Genomic DNA, 25378 nt, shown 5'->3' with positions numbered 1-25378 from the left:
GTAATCTTCACCCTACCAAAGAACACCCTCTCACACAGAAAGGCTGGACTAACACAAATGTATGCAGAACGATGAAGTTTTAATGTTTCAAATGTTTAAAGGGCACATATCCTACATTTTTCTTTATATATATATATATATATATATATATATATATATATATATATATTTATTTTTTTATTTTTTATTTTTTTCTGATGTTCAACTTATGACATTTGCTTCAGTTTTTAGAACCAAAACAGTCAAAATAACATTTTTCATGTCAATTTCACAAGCTCTCTTTTAACACTTAGAATCAAATAGGCAATTTTTGTTACTGTGCCTTTAAGATGATATATGTATATTAGCTATGTTCTGATTGGCTGCCCTGTATTGGTGATCCAAAAAAAAACATCAGAAAAAAAGCAGAAAAAAGCAGAAAACATACATTTATTAAAAAAAAACACAAAAGCCTCAATAACTAAAACAGTTTTTACTGTTAATACTAATATTTAGTAATAATCTTAAACCACCACTCTTCTGAGTTTTTCAAAGAAATCTACAGGGTTGTAGATTAAAAGTTCAGTCTTAGAAGCTGGTTGCATTTTCTGCAACCCCAATTGCAAATTTACACTCATCAGTACACATTTCAAATATCCAGTCTCTGTGTTCTAGTTAATTTTTTCTTCTTTGTATCTATTTAATTTGTTTCAGTAAGGGCTTCTTTACATCTACAAATCATTTTAGACTCACACCGATGAGTTGTCTTCTCACAGTGGTAGGATGGGTCGAAATACCAGTTGATTTTTTTCAGATCTGAAGCAAGAGTGGGGCATGATTTTCTCCTATCCCTCAAAGATGAAGGCTTTAAGTACTGTTAATTTGCTAGTGACCGTTTTGGTGGTCTACCAGGTCTTCCATAGTTGTTAGTCCCGTTTTCTTTATATCTTTTAATTATTTTTAAATTTTTTTTGGAAAAAAGTTTTGGAAACCAGTTTTTTTCTTTTCATTTATTCTTTTTTATTATCCTTCCTTATGTAAGCTGATTATCTTATATCTCATCTTCTCAGAAGTATCGGTTTTATCTATCTTAGGAGTGCATGAGAAAGAAACTTAGGCAGCTAAGATGAGTTTGGGTAGCTGCTTGTGTAAATGTTAGTGTTTCTTTGAAGGAGAATATGATGCCAAGGAGAGCTTTGGGGCCAGCTTTGCTGGTATTTGTAACTCCGTTTAGGACTGTAAGGATGGAAGAGTTAAAGTGGCAGTAGGATGCACAACAGTGAAGACTTGAGTGAAAAAAAGTGAAAATTTTAAAAACTGATAGATGTAATATCACACATTTGTTTGTGTTGGAGGCTTTTGTATAATTTTTAAATGAAAAAATGAAAATGTGCTCTTTCACTAAAGTATTGCACCACTAAATGTGAATATGTTGATTTTTGTGACATCACAAAAACAACCAATTCAAATTGAGCTTAATTTTCATATAAAGATCATATGATCTGGGGCATGAATTGTATGTTTTGAAACTTTAATCCTGTTGACATGCTACTTTAAATTATTTTATTTCCAAAAAATGAGAAAGGCTTTCATTTCAGTATATAGGCCCTTTAATGGTGACTAGAGGTGCAAAAGTAATTATGCTCATACATCTTTTAAATCAATTTTAATTGGTTTCATGTATATCCCATTTTTGTCCTCCATGTAATGGCTTTCCAAAAAGATTCAGACAACCATTTTACATGAAACTGGGAGGCATCATAGCTTGTAGAACACTACCACAGTATAACAGCATTAAACCTCTAGTTGAGAGAGAGAGAGATAGAGAGAGAGAGAGAGAGAGAGAGAGAAAGAGAGAGTGTGTAGAGTGAGAACACAGGAGGAAACACCAACAGGAGGAGAAAGGAAAGTGGGAAAGAGTCAGAAGCAGGAGAGAAGAAAGAAGGAGAAAGAGAATAAAAAAGGGCCAAGGAAGGTGAGGGAATAGAGGGTACTAAATCCCACTCTGACTGTTAGGGAAGATGATGAGGTCCCAGGAGGATGGACAGAGTACAGAGAGAGAAAGGGAGATAGGAAAAGAGAGAGAGAGAGAGAGCTAGGGAGCAGCTTCTCCAAATAAAAGAATACATTCATTTGCCATATCTTGTCCTGGCCCACAATCCCTGTCACTCCACTCTTAACTACAGAGATGAAGCGAAAGCGTCCTTCTGTCCTCTTCACCACACACGCACACATGCACACGCGCACACACACACACACACACACACACACACACACACACACACACACACACACACACACACACACACACACACAGTGTCTGTACTTCACCTCTTACTAAGTGACCCACTAGATAAGTGACCAGCAGGGTGCTGTGACAAAGTATTCTTTGCTCAACAATATTGCATGAATTAATCTGAAAACTTGCAGCAGGCAGATTAATTTTTCTAAATGTTAAACAGCAAAAACAGTAAAACCTGCCACAAAAATGGTCAAGTTAACTAACAGACAATATTTCCAACATCGATATAATATGACCTGTGTCCACACATTAGTAAACACTGTATAGAGCTGTACAGTAATTGCTATAACATGACATGCAGACACTATGTGTGTTTGTAAGTGAGTCTAAACTCTGGTATAATGAATCTGCTGTCTTATGATCTTTTACACAAAACTAACTAGATTGTTTGGGGGAAGTATGGTGCTAGGAGGGTCAGTTCATGGCTATCACTGTTTGCATAGGGCCATGTTTATGTAAGCATGTCCACTTTGTCTCAACAGTACAGTAATCAAACTCTATTAATGTATTCCGCCAATAAAAGCTTCCCTCAGTACATCTCAGAAGATTATAGAAAGCTTTCTTTACACCTTCTGTTCACACAGGAAAAGCTGATCAGCGTTTGTTGTTATGAATAGGCTCTTTCCTCTGATACCTGCATTTCAGAAGTCTGTAAAATCTGGGTTAGAGATGAGTGTTTGTGAACTCTTTAGCAAGCTACTGGTCTCCTGCTGCTCAATCCTATTAGTGAAAAGTCTGTGTGTGCGCGCGTGTGCGTAGGGGGCTGAACTCTGTCCACTGGGACGCTTGTCTCTGTTGAGGCCTGTCAGGGAACCAGCTAGTTGGATGTGTCATGATTGCACTAATTACTGAGAGTCAGTGAAAGCTTTGACAAGGACGACCACAACATGCACACACACACACACACACACACACACACACACACACACACACACACACACACACACACACACAAAACCACACAAGCCTTTGTCATTTTGTGCACTGTTGGCACTTCTACTACTAATATCTAACAACTAACAATAAAATAACATATTGACCAAAAAAAGTATTGATTACATATTAATACAATTGTCACAAATCCATCAGAAAATTGATTCCATGATGCAGGTGCCATTTGTGTTTCACTGATATTACATTTACAAATGTGTATATACAATAGAAATATTTTAATCATATAAATAATGATTCACAACAATCCATGTGTATGTTTTAGATAAAATGGATTTAAAACATTTAAAAATATTAATTTTGCATTAAGAGAATTTAAAGCTGCACTATGTAAGCTTTGGGGATTTGGAGACCTCTCCGGTAGAAATGTGTAATTGCATGCAACCTGTGGAAAATACTTTTACAACGCTAGCTTCGAACCACCACAAGCAGATGAATCGCAAGCACAATAATCGCGAGCACAAGAGTACTGAAAGAGAATGTAGTAACTTTGTGAAGGAAATGTCTTCCGAGGACGTAAGTGAATTATCTACTATTGTTATCACATCTTCAACAGTAAAATTTGGACTTTGCATTTGACATCTAAACATTGAGCCGGACCTTCTTTTTAAGCCTATGCTGTGACGTTAATATGCAAAGACATATGATGTGGTTGGAAGAGGTCCTGTGAAATTCGACCCGACAGCTCTGACTTTTTAAGTTATTATTTCAGGCTTCAGAGGGTGACCTGCAGCAGTGCACACACACCATATTTCAGTGGGCTTTTTTCATATTTTTTTTCATATTTCTCCTGCTTCAGTAAGAGATTGGATGTGTGTTCAATTTTAACAAAATGTTACATACTGCAGCTTTGCTTGAAACATCCTTTTTCATAAGTCATCAATTACAGGTTATGAAAAATGTACATTAAATTCTGTCTCATAACATTTACTCAACAGTGTTACCTGAAGACATTCACCCCTATTACAAATCTGGAATATTCCACAAGGAACATTTTTAACAAGAAGTTAAATCATCTGAATTTCTTGAAAATCACTGGAAGTAAACAAACAAATCATCTCTTTTTTTTTTCTTTCTTTTCAATGATACTTTGATATTGACCAGTGAGGTCAGACAGGATTATAGGAGGGAGGGTTCACTGTGTCAGTAAAATATTTTAGAGACTGGATGCTGAATCTCAGCTCCAAAGTGTGCAGCCCTGGTTCTTAATGATTGAATATGTGACTGAAGGTCACATATCAACAAAGTCTCGCTTAGCCAGTAGCTACGAAAAGACAGACATTAAGACGAACATTTGGAGACGAATGGATTTATTCGTATTCATAAGCACTGCAGTTGGGTTTCCTGGTACGTTAAATCTGCAAGGGGAGACTGTCTCTCTCTAAAAAGTTGCGAAGAAGTTGCTTCTCTTTCTAATTTTCCCGTTACACCTTAAATGGTGTAGCATTTACATTTGGTGCCTTAGACAGAATTTAAAGTGAATTCGAATTCGAACGAGAAGCTGGAGAATAAGAAACGACTTCAGCTTCGTAAATCAGTCGAACCTTGAGAGACATTTTACAAGAAACTGTTCTAGTTTTGAGGAAAATTTTTCCTGGCGGAGATAGGAGGAAAGCGACTATAGCTGAGCTAAAGCTTAAAGCAGAGTAAAGTCTGCGCTCTCGTTTATATTTTTTTAGCCTATACTAGGACATTAGCACACACCGAGACATACTGGGCATTAAATATTGCGGCTCCCAATGTAGTTTGACTTTGATGAAAGGACAAAATGTCTCTTCTTAACATTTGGGTTGTGACTCCTGACCTAACCTGTCTTTTAATGCAGAGCCAGTCGGATTTCTCACTCATCCATGTGTGTTTTTGTTATGTGTTGTCAGAGACTGTGTGGGCGCTGCACTTAAGCACTTACCCACTTACAAGTTCTGCCTTTTACATTCCGTCAACATTACAGTATAAATTAAATATTTAGAAACTCGACATTTATGAATCGATTCAGAATCATTCATGTCCATATTGCGATGCATCTAAGAATTGAGTTTTTCCCACACCCCACATTTTGTAACTGTAAACTGAACCTCAACCCTGTATCTTTAAATCCTGTTACTCATTTAAGCCACTGCCAGCAAAGAAGCCTTGTAAAAAATGAAATATGTTACTGAGAAGGGTTAAAACCTTTTGGATGGTTAAATGCATGCTTTCTTAGATTCAGTGAAAAAATGAAGTTTAATTATATAAAGGTCAGAAAGGCTAAATGACACCTCAATTGCAGAAACACCTGTTGTACTTCCTTTTATGCAGTTGTCATTTTTTAAGCACTTACTCTTGTCCAAATGTGGTTTCTCTGCTGGTTTGCTTATGCAAAGGAAGTAAACCGGCAGGCAAAGAGCAACTGTGAGAATCCCTAACGCTCTTAACCCTGTTAGCATAACACAGAGGGGGACACTTAACTCTGTGTGTGCCACCAGTGAACTGTTAATAATCTCATTACACACCACTTAAAAAGAGCGCGACTGTTACTAGCCAGTCAGCATTGTTAGCATCTCGCACTTTACGAACGGGAGTCAGGCTAACGTTAAGCTGCATCTCCTTATGTTTTGTCAAACAGAGTGAGAAAATAAACTGAACATGGGGAAAAAATGGCACAGTCAGTGTTAAATGAGATGAGAACTGACAGTTTACATCTCCGCCTCCAATTAACACATTGGTGTTCCTTTTCTGTGGTCCCTTTAGCACTAGGTCGACCTCTCTCTCTTTCTTTCTCTCTCTCTCTCTCTCTCTCTTCCTCCCTCCCTTCCCATTCTCTCTCTCCCTCTCTCTGGCTGTGATAATGCCTGTTGTCAGCTGTGTTTAGCAGGCCAGATCTGGGCGAGCGGTGGGCTGGTGCAGGCGTTTGACAGATTGAAGGTTCAGCGATAGGGCTATCATGACAGATGGAAGCTGGCATCAATGTTCAGAGAGCGCCAATCACAGGGGACCTGCCCCCCTCATTCGTCAGGCCGCTGTTCTGAACCACCCCCTCCTCACACACGCTCCCCACACTCTCGTCCTCCCGTCAGAGGTGTGTGTGTGTGTGTGTGTGTGTGTGTGTAACAGAGAGATGGCATTGTTAAGCAGTGCATCTGTGAGACTGACTTTCTTTTGATGGAGGCATAAGGCGGGGGAAAGGGGGGTGGGGAGGGAAGAGAAAGCGAGAGAGAGAGAGAGAGAGAGAGAGAGAGAGAGAGATAGAAAGATAGAGAGAGAAAGAAAGAAAGAAAGAAAGAAAGAAAGAAAGAAAGAAAGAAAGAAAGAAAGAGAGGGAGAAGGCCCAAAGCACAGGCTGGTCACTGCTGCAATGCCAATCTCTGATATGATAGGAGCGGGGCTCCTGGGGATAGCCGCAAAACTTTCAAACATTCCGAACAGAGGGGAGACCCAGAGGGGAGAAAAAAAGCTAGATGATAGACAGATTTTTTCTCTCCCTTTTCAAGTATGCTGGTGATTTTTCATTAACTCTATGCTAATCACTGGCCCCTGAGCACTGCACACTTCACCGCAGACAGCTCTACATAAACCTTAACGCAGGAATGGACACAGCATGCAAGTTCAGCATCAAATGTTGCGCTTTCTCTTTAATGAGCAGGTTCTCTCTGTCTTAGTGATAAAGCAATGTCAGCTCTTAACTGAATCCTAACCTGACCTACTTAATGGTGGCTATTATGGGCTGAAATCAATTACAAAGAAAACACTGGGGTTTCAAACCCTCCTCCAAACTTAGTCTAAAGTATGATTAGCTTTAATGAGATAAAGCTGGGAGTGTGTCTGTGTGTGAGAGGGAGCTTGTTAGAGCTCTTCTACTTTAATTACTTTGGCTAATATAGATTATGTCCATATGCAGAATTGTTCTAATGCAAGCAGACTCCACCAGGGCCTGTGCAGTAGGGAAATGCATTAAGACAGCATAGCCCCTGCCTCTGCTCTAGCGTAGATGTTAACGATGCCTATGATGACAGTGCAAACCAATTTCAGTCAATACACACATCCAATCTGCAAGCAGAAAATCATCTAAACACATCAGGTTTACACTATAATTGTTGGAAAACTAATCATTGACATCAAAATACTGTATATGAACATGGAAGAAAATGATGTTATGAATAAAAAAAGGATAGTGTTGGAGAATGATTATGCAATATGAAAAAAGGCAATGCTAATTTTAGCTTAGGTCCCCCCAACATGCTTACATACATGAAAAAAAAACATAATAATGAAAAGTCAGCATGCTGTCATGATTTGAATGAAAGGGATGCACAATGAAATGCATCATATCGGCAAAAATATCATACATATGTTCAGATTTGATCGATATTTATTGTACAGTAGTTATAGAAATAAATGTTTTATTTCTCTCTGATGTTTCTCTACATTTCATTAATATTTATGCATTGCATCTGTATTTGCATCAGCAGATATTTACAATTGTATGCAAAATTTTGGGCATCCCTTGGCAAATTACATGCTTTGTAGATTTTCTAAGTGAAATTAAATTCACATCCTCTACAGAGAACATTTGCTGAATTTAACATATTGGGAAAAAATTAACCAATGTGGTCTGTACAAAGTACAAAAGAAACATCTTACATTTTATGTGTTAATTTTCCACAATATGATAAACTCAACCATCTAACAGAAACTGTGTGCTGAAATTGGCAGAAAAATGCAATATTTAAGTTGGATTCCTTAAGAAGATGTTTTAACTCATTTTTGCATAGAAAATAAAATGTAATTGAAGTGGGGCTATTCAAACTTTTGCATAAAAAACACTGGATATCTGGTATTGGTCCACAATTCTTACATTGGTGCATCCCTAAAATAAAAGATGAAATGGTAATATACACAGGTATTCAACAGCTCCATCCCAAGCCTAGCCTTAACTATTTGTATTTCATACAAAGCTGTTCATGGATTCATGGCTGAAACTATAAGTTTGTAAGTTAGATCAATTCAGGACCAGTCACATTTCATATTTAACATTCAGGGCGGAAACACATTCAAAGACAGCTTTCAGGTACACACAGGTAACTTTCTGACATGGAGAAGTGTTGATGTATGTATAAGTTGTTTGCTCCCTAACATGAACCCTTTGAGGTGGGATTTCATCTGAGTGTGTGTGCGTGCGTGAGTGTGCTCAGAGGAACACATTGTGGATGCAGGGTGGTGGTGTTGGGGCCTCAGGCCGTCCTGTCTCAGGCTTGGCTAGTTAGCAGCGGCCCATCTGACCACCCAGAGGACATCACATACACGCACTCACACACTCATGGAGGAGACCTTGACAGCACCAAGCTGCTGACACACCCCATCTTCAGCCGGATGTGAGAAAAGCATAATAGCTGAAAGAAACAATATTCCATACCAACAAGGACGTGAGTTAGTTCAAAGTCTGAACTGACTTTTGCTCAATGAGAGAGTGTCTGTGTAGTGGGTATTTTCTATATAGTCAGAGGTAGGAGGTGTAGTCTAAACCTGTACTGGAGCAAAAGTATTGTTTTCATTGAAATACTGACTCAAGTGAAAATGCAGTACCTACTGTAGAACTGCAGTGGAACATCTTAGCACATCCAGCATCTACCAGCAAAAGAATTGATGAAATTGACTAGGTGGTATTATTCTCTTTTTGGAATACTTCTGTTCTAAAATAAAACAACAAACCTCGAAAGTCACAAAGCAAAACAGGTACTGTCACCACATACCATAATAACATGACATGCCAAAGAAATTATAACTTATAACTAGTAAAAAATATTCCTTTCCTCAGAAGATCATTTGAAGATACACAGAAGTACAAATCCATTCAAGTTTACATTTTTAATACTATCCTTTAAATCATTAGCCCGTCCTACAGAACTAGAAGTATATTTTCTCTTATATTTTAGATATGGCTGTTCTCAACTGCAGTTCATTAGGACACATCTCTGTGATAAGACTGGGGACATCACTTGGACACAGAGGGGAAGAGTTCATGGTGGAGTTTCTCTATGCGAAACGGTTATCCGTTTCAAATTAAAGCAGTGTCTGAGGCAGGCTTTTCAATGAGTTATCTGAGCTACTGCAGTGCTCTCGTCTGCTTTTGGGCAGAAAAACCCAACAGGAGGAGAGCGGAGTGAGAAGCAGTCGACATTTCCAGTTCACAAAAGTCCTTCTTTCTCCCCTGAGAGTCTGTCTCATCCCTATGATGGCCAATAATAGCCCATTGTAGTCAAATGCTCCTTCTCCTGCGCGTGACAGAATGGGGACGCCTTATTTACAGAGGAGAAGACAAAGCTAACGCACTGGACCCACTCCCCATGCGGAAATACTGCTGACAGAGAGAGAGAGAGAGAGAGAGAGAGAGAGAGAGAGAGAGAGAGAGAGAGAGAGAGAGAGAAACTTTTCGAGCAAAATCATAGCTTTCCCCTTCAAGGCCATGTTACACTTACTTATATTTATAGTTGCGTTTAGGAACACAGCAGCCTGTGACAGTGTGGTGCTGCCCTGCCTTTACAAACCTACTCCTCGCTTGTTCTACTTCTGCGCCTGCCTGGCACCAGTTCAACCCTGCACACCCAATCAATAATTCTGTTCTGCTTTTATACCTCTCTTTATTTAAAGCGTGTGGTCTTCTCTGATATGAACAGGCAGATAAAAAAATAGTAAAAAATGTGATTTTTTAAAAAGACTAGTAAAGAAGCTCTGGAATGCAGCTAGAGTGTGACTACAGTCTGCATTCTCATTGTACTATAGTTAGGGATGCACCAATATGGGAATTGTGAAATGCCAATATCTGATATTTTCATGTACATATCTGCTGACACTGATGCATAACCATTTCTAAAACGTAGAAACTGGGACTACATTCACCTGGATTAGCATTTCAGAGAAATGTAACATTTTATTCCACACCAACTTAGCTAGGGCCTATCCAGTTACGTCACCCAATTCCATGAAAGAAATTTAAGCACTTCAATTGCACTTATGCAAAATTGTGAAGCAGTGCTGTAATTACTTCTTTTTTGAGATTTTTTATTTTTTATTTTTTTTATACAAACTTTCTGGAGAATTATGATGGTTCTGTTGGAACTCTTCACAGTTTTATTGTTCATTTTTATTGTGTATTTTAATCAATTAAACTATGGGAGTGATAGCACATTCATTATTCATAATGCCAACGAGACTGTTTGTATTCAAGGGAAAACATTAGAAAAAAGGAATTATCCTGTTTTGAGAAAATACCGGTTCAAAAAGGCCTACAAAACCAATTTTTACTGGAAGTAATTTTGAACTCATGGTATAATTTCAAACACGGCATGCAAAAATGTATGATTCATAAGTCTAATATAAATGTAGGATTGCCACATAAACTCACCATTTTATACAAATCAAAAAACAACATTCACTAAAGCGGTGGCTCTTAGTGCTAGGTCTTCAGTTTGGACCATAAATGTAAATCCACAGTCAAGAAATGAGGGTAAAACCAATGCTAATACCTATGGGATTTTAATACTATGATAGCACTAACCAACTGCTGTTGCGCATTAACATTTTTTTATCCATTCCAAATCAAAAACAGACGTTTGAAGCTTGTAAAATACCCTCCATGTTTTATTTAAAACTTATAACGGACAAATTAGCATATATTTTACCCTATATGTAGTAGTTTACAGTAAGTCTTTCTCTGGCTTGGAGTAATGTTCCTTCTAACAAAATTGGTTCCACCCATTATAAACCAAAATGTGACTGGTTAATTCATCTATCATTTCTTAGAAACCTAATTCCAAAAATGTTTAGCACTTTTCCTTTCAACAACACTTAATAATCGTTTGGGGACTGAAGAGAAACACTGATCCAGTTTTGAAAGCTGATTTTTGCCATTCTTCCATCATCTTCAACTGTGCAGCTGTACAGGGCCTTTGTTGTCATATTTTGAGCTTCATTATGTGCCACATGTTTACTATGGAAGACAGGTCTGGACTACAGGCAGTATGGCCTAGCACATGGACTGTCCGATTACACAGCCATGCTGTTGTAATACATGTAGAATGTGGCTTGCCATTGTCTTGTTGAAATCAACATAGACGTCCCTGAAAAATCTGCAATCTAGAAGGCTGCATATGTTGCTCCAAAATATGTTCAGCGTTAATGGTGCCTTCACAGAGCAAGATGCCCACTAATACCCCCTCGTACCAAGACAGACCCTGGCTTTCCAACTAGTAACAATCTGGATGGTCCTCTTCTCCTTTTGTTTTCAACATCCATTACTTCCATGAACAACCTGAAAGGTTCACTTGTCTGAACACAATACACATTTTCACTGTGGATCAGTCCATTTCAGATAAGCTCAAGTCCAGAGACTTGGATGTTATTGACATGTGATTTCCAATGTGCGCAGTACAATCTTAACTGTGATGGCTGGGGTTTAATGACAATGTTTTTCAAAGTCCTAAAATGTGGTGATATCCCTCAAGAGACATGTCAGTTTTTAATGCAATGCCTGAGGGATCAAAAGACATGGGCATTTAGCTGTAGTTTGGATTGCCTTTTGATGATATTATGCAGTGAAGGGAGTGAAATACCTAAAATTCTTGTAAATGCTCACTGGGTAATGTTATTTTCATATGTTTACAAAAACAATGAAATTGATAGGATTAAACATTGCATATCTTGTCTTTGTACTACTGTCATTCAAATACGGATTTATAAATCACTGCTTTCTTTTTATTGGCATTTCACATAGTATCCCACCTTTTTTGGAATTGGATTTGTGATTAATCTAATGCGTTAGGCCTTAAGTTCCACTTCTGAAGCTCACTTAGCTTTACTGTATCTAGATACCACAGACAAAAAAAATCAGATTCAGCAATTTTCCACTGACCGTTTCAAGAATTTAATTCTTTGTTTCCAATCAAAACTTGACAGTGAGATAAGAGTAGTTCAGCAATATCTGAAAGGTTTAAATACAAGCATTCAATCACATTGAATAAAAATAAACTAAACATTAGTAGCATGTATTTAGAAGGCCCTGAATGTTCCCCAATCCTAACTTTAAACTAGATGATGAAGTATTATTCTTTGAGTTGCATTTAAACTAAGTAAATATTTCAGCTTTTTTAAAATTATTTTATCATACGGGCGGCACGGTGGCGTGGTGGGTAGCGCTGTCGCCTCACAGGGAGGAGGGCCTGGGATCGATTCCCCAGCCGAGTGACCAGGGTCCTCTCTGTGTGGAGTTTGCATGTTCTCTCCGTGTCTGTGTGGGTTTCCTCCGGGTTCTCCGGTTTCCACACAAAGTCCAAAGACATGCAGTCAGGTTGATTGGACATGCTAAATTGCCCCTAGGTGTGAGTGTGTGAGTGACTGTCTGTGTCTGTCTGCCCTGCGATGGACTGGCGACCTGTCCAGGGTGTATCTTGCCTTCCGCCCGATGACTGCTGGGATAGGCTCCAGCACCCCCGTGACCCTGACGGAGAAGCGGCTTAGAAGATGGATGAATGAATTTTATTATACACTTATATAACCTAAGAAAAGCTCCGTCATTGCATTGAAGTCCCTGTAGTATATATATATATATATATATATATATATATATATATATATATATATATGCATGTTTGTATGAGTTAAGATAATTTTCTGTCTTGTTACAAATGTGATACATTGCATGCAGAGATTTTAGTGTGGTAGCCCAGCACCACTTAAATATTCTGCTCTTCCGGAAAACAATAAATGCATCATCAAATATTGGTTTGAAATATCACTCAAATATAAACCCCCGTTAAACAGTTCTAAACAATTATGTGCTGATATGATTTTTTATTTTTTTTGGTTGTAAGCAATTATCTGCCGATACTGATATAACTGTGCATCCACAATAAACCCTAATAATCCTTCTAACACTTCTGCACTTCTTTCATAATAACAATCAATGCTTCAATCTGTTAATTATCTAATTAAATGTCTAACAAAGTACGCTTAGTATGTTTTCACTCTCAGCGTAGGGAACAGTCAGATTCAAAGGTGTAGTGAGTGTAAAATGTAATTATAGCCGGCATGTCCAACAGAGCAGCTCTGATAGTGCTGTGTTGCAGCTAAATCACATCTAAAGGCATTTAGAGATGAATGTGTCAGAATATAGTCACACAGCATTAGAGCGGCCAGTGGTGTACTCTCTCTCTTTCTTTCATTATCTTACTCTCTTCTGCTTCATTACAGCCTCCATGCATATTAATGAGGGGAAATGGAACATAAGACAGGCAGACACGCACCCACACAGGCGCACACACATACACAAACACATACATTTTCCTAAGACATCATACACAGGATACACGTAAACATGACAAAACACAACAGCAAATGCAAACACACACAATTCACTCCCAGACACGCAACACAAACAAAGCAAGACACACACAGAGTTGGCCGGAACTGGGGCTTATGGGAAATAAGTCATGGTGTAAATTGCTCTGGTGGTCACTTTGATGGCGCCACACAGTTTACTCCTCTACCCACAATCCCACTGGTTCCTCACTTTAGAGAGCCTTTCATTAACCTGCCCCCCTTCCTCACCCCCACCACACAAACACAGACATGCTATAATGGCTAATTATGGAGCATGTGAGCGTATTGAACTGCCTCGTCCCCTGACATTGCTGTCACAGGGGGAGAGGTCACTGCTGCACTGAGAGTAAAGGATGAAAAGGACTAAAGGAAAGGGGCTTAACACTCCCTCTTTGACTGTTTCATTCTGGTGATTTTATTCTGGCTCCAAAGCCTACCTTAAGGTAGACTGCAAACAAGCACAAGCACAGCCACCATGTTACCATCACAGAGAAACAACTGCCATTTTCAGTCAGTCGACTACAAACAAGTACAAGCACAGTCACCATACTACCATCACAGAGAAACAACTGGCATTTTCAGACAAAAAGAAGTTCAACAATGAATCAAAACTATTTAGAAACATTTGAACAACACCAGGCTGGTAACATCAGCAGTGCTCCACAGAAGCTTCACTGGTGCCATAATACACTTCAAACAAGCCTCCACCAAAGAGCTCCTAGGTAGATGCGATTATGAGATGGGATAAGAATCAAAGGATGATGGAGAGAAGAAAGGACTGACGGAGGTATAAACCTCACTCACTCATTCGGTGTGTATGGTCAGAAGGAAGCGAGGGAATGAGAGGGAAAGATGAGAGAAGGTTCTTTGGCAGTTCATCAGGCTGTCAGGCTGGTGTGTGCGAGGAGAGAGGAACATCTCCGCTCAGGTAGACATGCTGTCAGCTCGAGCCGGCCTGTCTGCAGGGCTGGGCACGTATTAACCTCTCTGAGAGAGATAGAGTAAGAGAGAAAGAGCGAGAGACAAAGAGCGAACGGACACAAGTTAAAACATGAAAGACATACACGGAGCGGATACACACACCAAATTTAGTAGAACTTCTGAATGTCAGCTCTCAGAAAATAAGTTACAGGCAGGAAAATCAAAAAAGAAAACTAAAAAGGGAGAGAAGAACGCACCTCCACAGATAGATTTCCAGCCTCGACTTATTATGAGCTGCTACTCAAAACTGGTTTCCTTATTTTCAGAATTTCAATGCACTTAGAAGTTTGACAGTTTTTTCCTCTCACATACCCATGCTACAGACCCAGACCATTCTTCAGGTGTCCCAAAGGTGAGTTAGCCCTGCACCTGTGTGCCTGACACATGGCTAATCTTCCCCAGGTGAGCGCAGCTACGTCTGCGTTTTAGGCCCTCTGGCCTAGTTTTTACAACTTGCAACACTCATGGACTCCCAAAACATAGATGATTGCAGATGTGTAGAGGAAATGCACACATCATAATCTATGATCTAATCATAATTCTTAGGGCCAACGAGTGCACAGATGAGTCAAAATTTCAAGCAATCTTCTCAGATCTGCACATAAAGAAGAAGAAAAACTTATATCTACACACAGCGTGGGGTGTATTATCAGCTAACAACAAAAAAAAGCATTTCAGCATTATTACACCATCCTTCTGTACCTCTGACAAACTATTTATAAAGAACAGTTTATAACTAAGTAAATGCTAGAGAACATCTTGTTTCTATTCTAATCAGACCTCATAATTTATAGCACACTATCAGTCTTCTAGCTCTCTCTCTCTCTCTCTCTATCTCTCTCTCCTCAGTTATATTCAATTCCCATCAAATCCTTGTTCCTATTGCAATAATTTCAGTGTAATTATATTAGCAGTAAGAATGGAAGAAAGAAGCTAGAAATAAATAAGTGCAGCGGGTTCGCTCTGGGATTGTGGAGTTGAGGCAGCTTGCTTGAGCATTATAGCGCTAATTAGCAGAAGATTACTATGCAGTGTGCAAGGCCATGGTCCAGAAAGGCATCATTAGGCCTGGTGATGGGGAGATGCCTTCAGCACATTGATCCTACGGCTATAGGAACAATGCAGACTGCAGACTTTATAATTGGGCCTGAGGCACACTGTGTGTGTGGCCGGTTGTTGTGTGTATGTGTGCTTCTGAATATACGCCAGCGTACGTGTATGTAAGCATGTGTGTGTTTTATATGCATACAAGTGACAGTATGCAATTCACCATGAACTTACAGATGGGTTATAGACAGACAGGAGACTTGGATGAGCTAAGAATCCATTATACATTGCATATGAATTGCCATTGGTAAATTATTTCTTAGAAGTCAGAATCATACCTTTAAATATTTCTCCTTAGCAGTCTTTCATTCTGTTTGGATTAGAGACATTCTCCAAATGGTCTGCTTTTATGACTGCTTTTATGACTGCTTTGTCCATCCATCCATCCATCCATCCATCCATCCATCCATCCATCCATCCATCCATCCATCCATCCATCCATCCAATGGCCTTCAAAGACATCTGGACTTAAAAACATAGTTTAATTGTGTTACTAAACAAAATGTCAAACCAAGTTATTTTAAGCAGACCATTCTAAGACTTCTTTGAAAACTACTATTGTTTGAGCAATTTACTTGCAGACTTTGCAAGCTTACCCCTGTTAAAAAAAAAAAAAAAACAGCCCCAGATTTTGACGTTTCCACTTCTGTGCTCCACCTTAGTACTTAGTAGTAGTGTAGCGCATACAATAAGTATTTATGGGTTCACCGTGTACATATATATTATTTAAATACTCATGAAAAGGCAATTTTCAACAAACCCAAACATCTTCCAGCCATCTTCATCTTCAACCCTCACATTATTACAATCAGAACAGAAGATTTCTTTACAAAACTTAGTTATTAGTTATTGAGCAGAGCCAAGGTTGTTGTTTTGGCTTGGTGCTATGGCACACTGGACCTGAATTGAAACAACCTGCATTACCTCAGATGGTTTACCGCAAGATAAAAATCACTGGTAAGCCTCAAGAACTGAAATACTGAAACCAAAAATGTCTTCAACACAGGTCTGGAGGAGCGGTACCAGTGATGATGTCTATGGTTCAGCGAGTCCAGACACTGGGAAAGGATTTGCAGCCCTGTACCAAAAATAATCTTGTCCAAACATGATATCCTGAAATGAGTAAGAGAGTATGGGATTCCTATATAGCTCATTTAATATAAGCAGAAGTACCCATGAATTAAAGCCAATATTTAGTGCCTCAAGATCATGGTCACTGTTTCATTTTACATTCAGTCTGCTGGCAGTTTAAAGGCAAAATGACAAAACCATGTCACTGTCCAATTACTTATGGACTGCAGTGTAGTTCAGCCATGGTATCAGCTGAAACCTACACAGTAATGATGAAACAGTGTGTGACCCTGAACCTGAGAACAGGCCTCTATCCACCCCCCCTACTTATTCAGGCAGTGATTTATGTGCTTTTTATTTGTCCTGCTCATATGTTTTGAATTTCATTTACTCACTTTGCATAACGCACCGTATGCTCATAAGGAGAGGGAGTGGGGGGTGTCGATCGGCTTGTCCTCATCCTGTCTCTCTCTCTCTCTCTCTCTCTCTCTCTCTCTCTCTCTCATCTCCGTTAGAGTTGGAGTTATGATAATCAGCTGATTAGTTTCTGAAGTCCTTTTCCCTCAGGCTCCTTTGTGTGTAAAATCCTCGTGCTCAATTGACATGTGGACATCATCAGGCTGATGAAATGCAGTAGTAATGAACAAGTGGGCTGGGGCATCTGTACAGGGACCCCAAACCCACGAGGACCCCCTCTCCTCTGCCCCCGCCATGCTAATGCAGAGCGAGCTGCTGCTCTCCACGTGCTGTCCCTGTGGAATGCCTGATGGAAGTGCGTAGAGATGCATATTCAAACCAGCACCTTCACGGAAGCACACCGCGTGAACAGAGAGAGAGCGAGAGAGAGGAAGAGAAAGAGGGCAGAGAGAGAGAGAGAGAGAGAGAGAGAGAGAGAAAAGGCTGAGTGGCTTGACCCATGCTAATTTGGAGGCAGATTATTTTGCATCAGCCACAGTAATGATGTGACAGTTCATTTGTGGGCAGGCTGAGGAAGAGAGGAAGAGAAGAAGGGAGGATGAGTGGAAGAGAGCAAGAAAAGATGGGGGCGGTGATGCTTGGCTGGACGCAGGTGTTGGTCCGCTCCGCTCTGAGCTGTCAGAGACAGTCTGGGGGCCGCTGTCAAATTATCCCCCCTAAAAAGGGCCTGAGACACACGCAAATCTGAGAGACATTTAAGAAATTAATGCATTCGTATTCAACACATATTGTGAGCAGCATTTCATTAGAGGTGCGCAAGTCGTATTAAAACTGACAGCTGACCTTTCACATTTCCCCTCCCGCCTCACAGGAATGTGCTTATTACATACGTGTTTGAGTCAAAGAGGAGTTAACGGGATAACTACTCATAATTAAACACAGAGCCTGACTCACTCGCTGCTTCTCTACCAAGCTTTTTCTTTCTCATGTTATCTGATCCTATTATGCTAGGAAGGGCATAAGGCACATATGTCACAAAGATCATAGCAAAGTGATTTAGCAGTATGCTAGAATGTCACATGCAACTAAAGGGGGTGTCTGACAACAGCCTCCGTTTGATTTTCTGTCTCATCTTTATTACTCATTGCTCCAGTCACTGTTATAAGGAGTAATGTTGTTAAAGTTGTAACAGCAGTCATGAAAAATTAATTCATTTATATCAGGTCTTAATGCTTACTTACTTATATGTAATTTAGACACATGTATACAGACACAAGAAATGTTGGAGATGGAGCTGCCAGGTAGAAGGAGAAGAGGTAGACCTCAAAGAAGGTTTATGGATGTAGTGAAGGTGGACATGGAGATGGTTGGTGTAAAAGTAGAGGAGGCAGTGGATAGGGCAAGATGGAGGCAGATGACCCGCTGTTGCGACCCCTAAAGGGAGCAGCTGAAAGAAGAAGAAGAAGAAGAAGAAGAAGAAGATTTTATTCAATACTTCAAAAACTTGGTGAACAATTAATTTACAATTATCTGTTCACAGTATTTTAATTAATGCTATATGCCTTTTTCAAATACAAGGTTACATCTATATCTACAGCTCAGTTCACAAAGTTAGTTTTAAATTATTGAAAACAGTGGTTCCAAATTTCATACACAAATCTCGACACAAAAAACGTACTGTTTAGTTTCTCAATTGACATTAATGGCATAGTAACGTTATTTGATTTCAAATTGTTAAATCATAACTAGTCTACAGTGTTCTCTCATGCTAATATAAAACAATGTTGCTAAGATATTGCTAACATTTGTGGTTAACATATTTTATTTCTCAAAGGCATGTATTAATTTCCTTAAGGCTTCATTCACACCGAAAGCCTTGTTGCTCAATTCAGATTTTTCTATTTTTTCTGTTTATTCTATTTATTGAAGACAACGATTTATTCAAAACCTATACCACCCATGTAAAAAAGTAACTGCCCCCTAAACATAATAACTGTTGTGCCACCTTTGGCAGTAAAAGCTGCAATCAAACACTTCAATACCTTGCAATGGTCTTTTACATTGCTGTGGAGGATTTCTGGCCCTTCTCTTCTTTGCAGAAGTTTTTTAATTTGGCTACAGCATCTCAATAGGATTCAAATCAGGACTTTAACTCAGGCATTCCAAAACTTTAATTTTGTTTCTTCTTCTTTGTTTCACCATTCAGAGGTGGACTTGCTTGTGTGCTTCGGGTCATTGTCTTGATGAATAACCCAGCTGCACCTGAACTTCAGGTCATTTAACTGATGTAGTGACGTTTTCCTTCAGGATTTTCTTTTATGACAAATCATCCAGATCTTGCAGAAGCAAAGTAGCCACAGACCATCACGCTCGCACTGTGTTTGACTGTTGATATGATGTTCCTATGGCAGAGTGCAGTATAATTTTTACAACGGATGTAATGGGACCCAAATGTCTTCCAAAAGATTCCACCTTTGACTTGACCTTTGGGTCGTCTACATGTTTTTTACTATGGAATTGTATACACTGACTTTAATTGAGGCAAGTGATGCCTGCAATTCTTTAGATGTTCCTCTCGGTTCTGGGATTAGTCAATGTGCTCTTGGTGAATTTTTGGTAGGACAGGCCCTCCTGGGAAAGGTACCACTGTTCCAAGGTTTCTCCTTTTGTGGATTACAGTTCTAACTGTGGTTCACTGAAGTCTCAGAATCTTAGCAATACCTTTGTAATCCTTGCCAGACCAGTAGCTGAGTTCATTTCAAATCTGTACTTGAATCTCTTTAGAACGAGGCATCATGTGCCGCTTCATATTGCCAGACAGGTTCTATATAAGTGATGTTTAAATTCACCAGGTCAGGCAGTAATCATGCCTGGATGTTGCTAGCGAAAGTAAACCTCATAGTCAGTTGAATTTAACTGGTTGATTTACTAACTAAGAATTCAATTCTTTTTTTCAATTATTTTTAGGGCCAGGTAGGGCTGAAGAGCGTTTTTCTGTCAAGAAATGCAAAAATTTAAAACCAGCATTTTGTGTTCATATATATATATATATATATATATATATATATATATATATAGAGAGAGAGAGAGAGAGAGAGAAAGAGACAGAGAGCGATACGCATGTTTGCATGTTTGTCTAGTCTGTTTAGTATCTTACATGTCATACATGAGTGCACTCACAAAGACAAATTCCCTATTTTTTTGAACTTGTATTATACTCATAAGTCTGGAAACGAGATCTGTTACATTTTAACAATGAGATTTGTGCCACTTCAACTCTATTGTGAACATAGCCTAAGATCTACGTGTATCAGGTTACAATATATAGATAGACTGCTCCATTTAAATAATTTAAATAGCCTTCGGTAGTGTGAGGAATATGTGAGATGTTGTGAATGTCAGAGGTTAAATAATCGAGTCATGATCTCTCCTCCAGTCTCCACGGCCTTTAAAGCTGATCTTGGAGCAGGCTCACAGATGGGCCTCAGACCAGTGTGGTGTCTGCTGTTCAGGTGGGCCTGTTCAGGCTCTGGGGTGAGAGAGTGTGGCCCTAAACGCCCCCCTGTGGCCCTCGGCTTTCTGTCTCTCACCTGGGGCAACAGTGGCTGTGTGTGTGTGTATTTGTGTGTGTGTGTGAGGTCTGCCAGGTGTGGCGTGTGGCACGTTTGTCCTTTGGGCTCCACTGTGCCTCTGGCCACATGACACACACAACCACACACACACACACACACACACACACACACACACACACACACACACACACACACACACACACACACACGCACACACTCAAGTGCTCTGAGGCACGGGTCAAACACAGAGGTGTGCAGGACCAGCTGGCAACTCCCTGTTCCTCAGAGCACTGAGAGCATGGAAGCTCAAATATCTCTCCCACTCTCCCTCTCTCTCCCTCTCTCACAGCCAAAACCACATAACACAGACCGCCACCGCAATATGGGAATTCAATAAAGAGGGCATTTTAGCCTCTACAACCTACTGTACCCCGGTAAACACTGTATGCCCAGTTGAAAAGAAACTGTTGCTTTAACTCAACATAACATATGGCTTTCTACACATTTTGCAGACCAACATTTCCAGACTTTCTGTGTCTGGAAATCACTCCTTCATCACGTATAATTGACTGTATGCATAATTACTGTTAGCACCGTCTATCACAAACACACACACATACACACGCACACACACATACAGTGTGTGTATATCGAAAACTGTTAAAAGGTGACTGCACTTCAAACAATTTCTTACATAGTTTAATCTAACCTTTAGGTTGCTAAGCCAACTGTATTAAAACCTTCAATGGCCTGTTTTGTGGTATAGTTAATTAGACCTATAGCCTGCCTACTTTATGTTGCCATTTTGTTTACTTTTTTCTATATATATTTTACATAGGCCAGATTAAATGCACATTTTTGAGCAAAACCAGCAGTTGAAAAACAGAAAATACTAATAAGCATGTGTAAAGCCAAATCTGGAATAAATGTTAATGACGGAAAGCATAATTTAAATTGGTGTATGAAGCAAGACAACAGGAAAACAGGTATACACAGGTGTTAGACGAGGTGCTCTTTAAAAGATTATTAACAATATGAGTTATTTTTATGAGTAAGACTAGCTATAGAAATTCACAATGCTAAGAAAGATATTATCTATAGGGTACAATGCAATTGGTGCAACATATCTGCATAGCTTTTTGGTTTAACAGTATTTAGAATTTTTTTTTACCATACATTAAATAAATAAGTAAATAAATAGCAGCGTTCAGAATTAGAATAAACAATACATCAAAAATCAAGTGTGCTAAAAGCACAGAGGACATGTAGAGCTGTACAGAGCTCTACTAAAGATTGTAATTACCTAATGAATCTTTAGACTATACACAGATAAACCATACTCATGCCATAAATACTGTAAAATTATACTATTTATAGAATTATGAAATATTTAGAATTCTGAAATTATGTGAGATGTGATGTCGATCCAAAAATATCTGAAAGTTTGCATGTTAGATATAAATAATAAGCTAGTGGGCTTATTTGGCTAGTGGCACAGTTAAAGAGAATTATGTTTTCAGTTTTGTTTTCACTTTTAACAAAATACTGTTCGTTTGTACTGTGCAGAATTTCTTTTAACTTTACAATCCAATTTGGAAATCTGATAAAAAGTAAGGATTCTTTTCAGGAAATCTTTGGCTGTAGTATGGAAACTTCCTATCTTTTTGTTTCAAGTTAAGATCTGACAGGTTCAAAATAAGATCGTTTACAAATTCATATTAGAGAAGCAAATCTTATCTCAATATAGGAATTTTATCTTGTCTTACAGCCTCTTATCTGAAGTTAGTCATTCGAGTTGACAATCATTGTCATGTTACCAAGCAACTGACAATCTGCACACAGATGAAAAGTAAATTGTTTCAACTGTGAAATAATATTATTTAAAATGCAAGTTACAGCTAGTTATAAATGTAAAAAAAATCATGTTAAAAATGTAAGTTAATGGAGATTAAGAATATTGTGAGTGTTCCTCCATGCTGCGTTGCACTGATGCTCCCCAGTTTCAGTTTTTATTTCCCAAACACTTTAGCAAATTCACATTAACGTCATTCCTTCTAATAAAGAGCCACACGTTCAGTTCTGTCTCCTCATTATTCACCATCATGACTGTAATATTTCATCTGATGAGTTTTCAACATTAACAAACAAGATAACGAGAGGATGGTGGAGATCATATCTGCAGGGTCTGAGGTTTTTAAAACACTGTTGGAAAAAAATTAAATGCACCATTTTGCAACATAAATAAATGCAATATCATTATGCTAATAGTGAACTATGCTGCCTACCACCGTTGCACAAATATGATAGAAATGGACAGTTAAAACAGGAGTTCATCCTAAAGTTAGGATTGTATTTACAGAAACGTTGTCTGGTTAGGATGTTTCTGTAATACTGTTTTCATGTCTGAAGCCAGGAATAGATTCTGAACTTAAGAACTGTTGCTCTATTATAGCTTCTGTCCTAAATTCAGTCCTAACGCAAGTTTATGGTGACTAAAGAGAAGATTTTGGCCACTGGTAATACGACCCCTGGTTTCTGTCTGTATAATGTATAATACTGTGCAAGATTCCCTTTGGTTTTATTTTATGAGAACAAATCAGTCTAACCAAAAATATCAGGCTTGTATAACTTATCTTTTAGTCAACAAGTATAAGTTCATTAACTTGTCTCCTACTAAACAAATATCGTCTTATGTTGTGATATATTTTGACAATAAATGTATCTATACCATCCAACAGTAAGTCACACAAAGTTTGAAAGATAAGCATATGGTTAGGCTTGCACATTTAAGAGTTCAGTTAAATATCTTCATATCACACTCATACAATGAAAAAAGTGCATATAGATGGACAAACACACACTTAGTGTGCTGAAATGATCCTGCACTTTACTCATAATAGCACAAAAGCTTGTTGTCTTCACCAATTACAAATGTCAGAGGGCCTATTCTGAGGGCTGTGATCTCCTTGGCTTTTAATCTGTAAGATAAAAGATCTCTGCTTCATTAGCATGTGTTTCTCCCACTCCCTGTAGACTCTTCTTCTCTGCACACAGCCCACTCAGCTTAACACATGCACGTGCACACACACACACACACACACACACACACACACACACACACACACACACACACACACACACACACACACACACTCCAGAGGCCATTAGGGCCTCACATTAATGATGCATAATTAGCATATGATGACAAATAATAACAATGCGCTCTATTCAGTGTAATGGGGGCTGGGGCAATAACATGGCGTCCTACTGTTCCCTCCTACATAACGCACACTTTATTTATGTCTCAGAGCTGAAGCTGCTGCTGAGAGGAAGAAACGGGCTAAAACACCATCTACGTGCATAAATTATTCAAATGTGCGATTATTTATAATAAGCAATGTTACACCAACACTGGAAAGTCAGTGTAATTTATGTTAGGTTAATCTAATCAACGAACTGTTCCAACAGCAGATAAAGATAATAATGAAAATAGGGCATACTAATTACACATTTCTCAGACATCTCTGTTCCAAATTACTCAAGGTTGTAAATCAATATGTAGGCCATTCAGGCTTTTATAAAGCACTTTCATAATAGTGAAGGCCTTAAACTTGCATTTTACCAACTGAAATGAAAGCATTCCATTCACTGAATCTAAAGCAAAGAGCAGAGATCAATTACTGTGAAGAAAGAGACTTCTAACCAATCAGAAGTGGCGTCCTGTCTCCCCATCCATTACTGTAGCAAACAGGCTCAGCTGTGGCCATCAGACAAAACACACAATTACAGAGCCCAAGTGTGTTTACTCCACATTCATATGCAGCTGCTTCATACATAGAAACAGACGAACAAACACACACATACACACACAACCTTACAACTGTCTGAACTTCTCACTCTCATTGTCCATCACAACACACAGACACACACACATCACCAATTACACTTAAACAAACACACCGTCAGTCTGAAGTTTAGTTTGCTACCTCCTGTGAAGAGGATGGAGAGATGAGTGAGAGGAGATGGACGGGGGGTAAGCTAATGAAAACACCTCCAATAGCGGGAAGGAATAAATCCATTAATAAAAAGGAGAAGAGGGGTGAAAGAATAGAAGTTTGGACACATTTTATATCACTCAGGCTAAAAAGTTTGAAGAAAACTTTTAAAGCTATTAGTCTCACATCCAAGTTATTTGACATCTGCTAAAAGTATGAATAAAACCAAATTGTACCAGTAGTCTACTTCCAAGCATTTCTAAGCAAGTTTTCATGTCAAAGAAAGGAATTTAGAGAAAAGAACTGATATAACACAAATGTTAACATTTTTGAAATGTGTATGTTTTATATTTAGATTTTAATATAAGTACAAATCTTTTTATCTAGCTATCTCAGCTATGTATAATAATTACCTTAATTCCCTTTCCTACAGGCTGTTGTTATTAATATACAGAAATATTTCTAATATTATGAGCTGCTCAAATCTGATGTCCTTGTTTATTCTTCATATTGGTGGAGATTTAAGAGAGGATGGGGGTCGTGTCCCCTTCAAACACTGGACTGCTCTGTCAATAATGTCCACTCAATGTATTGTTGTAACTTTTTAACAGTGTCTTGTGATTACTTTTGATAATTTTCAAAGTGTTTGT

The sequence above is a fragment of the Pygocentrus nattereri genome, chromosome 6, assembly GCF_015220715.1.
Source record: "Pygocentrus nattereri isolate fPygNat1 chromosome 6, fPygNat1.pri, whole genome shotgun sequence".
Taxonomy (NCBI): Eukaryota; Metazoa; Chordata; class Actinopteri; order Characiformes; family Serrasalmidae; genus Pygocentrus; species Pygocentrus nattereri.
The sequence above is the reverse complement of the archived record's forward strand: the minus strand, read 5'-3'. Positions refer to the sequence as shown.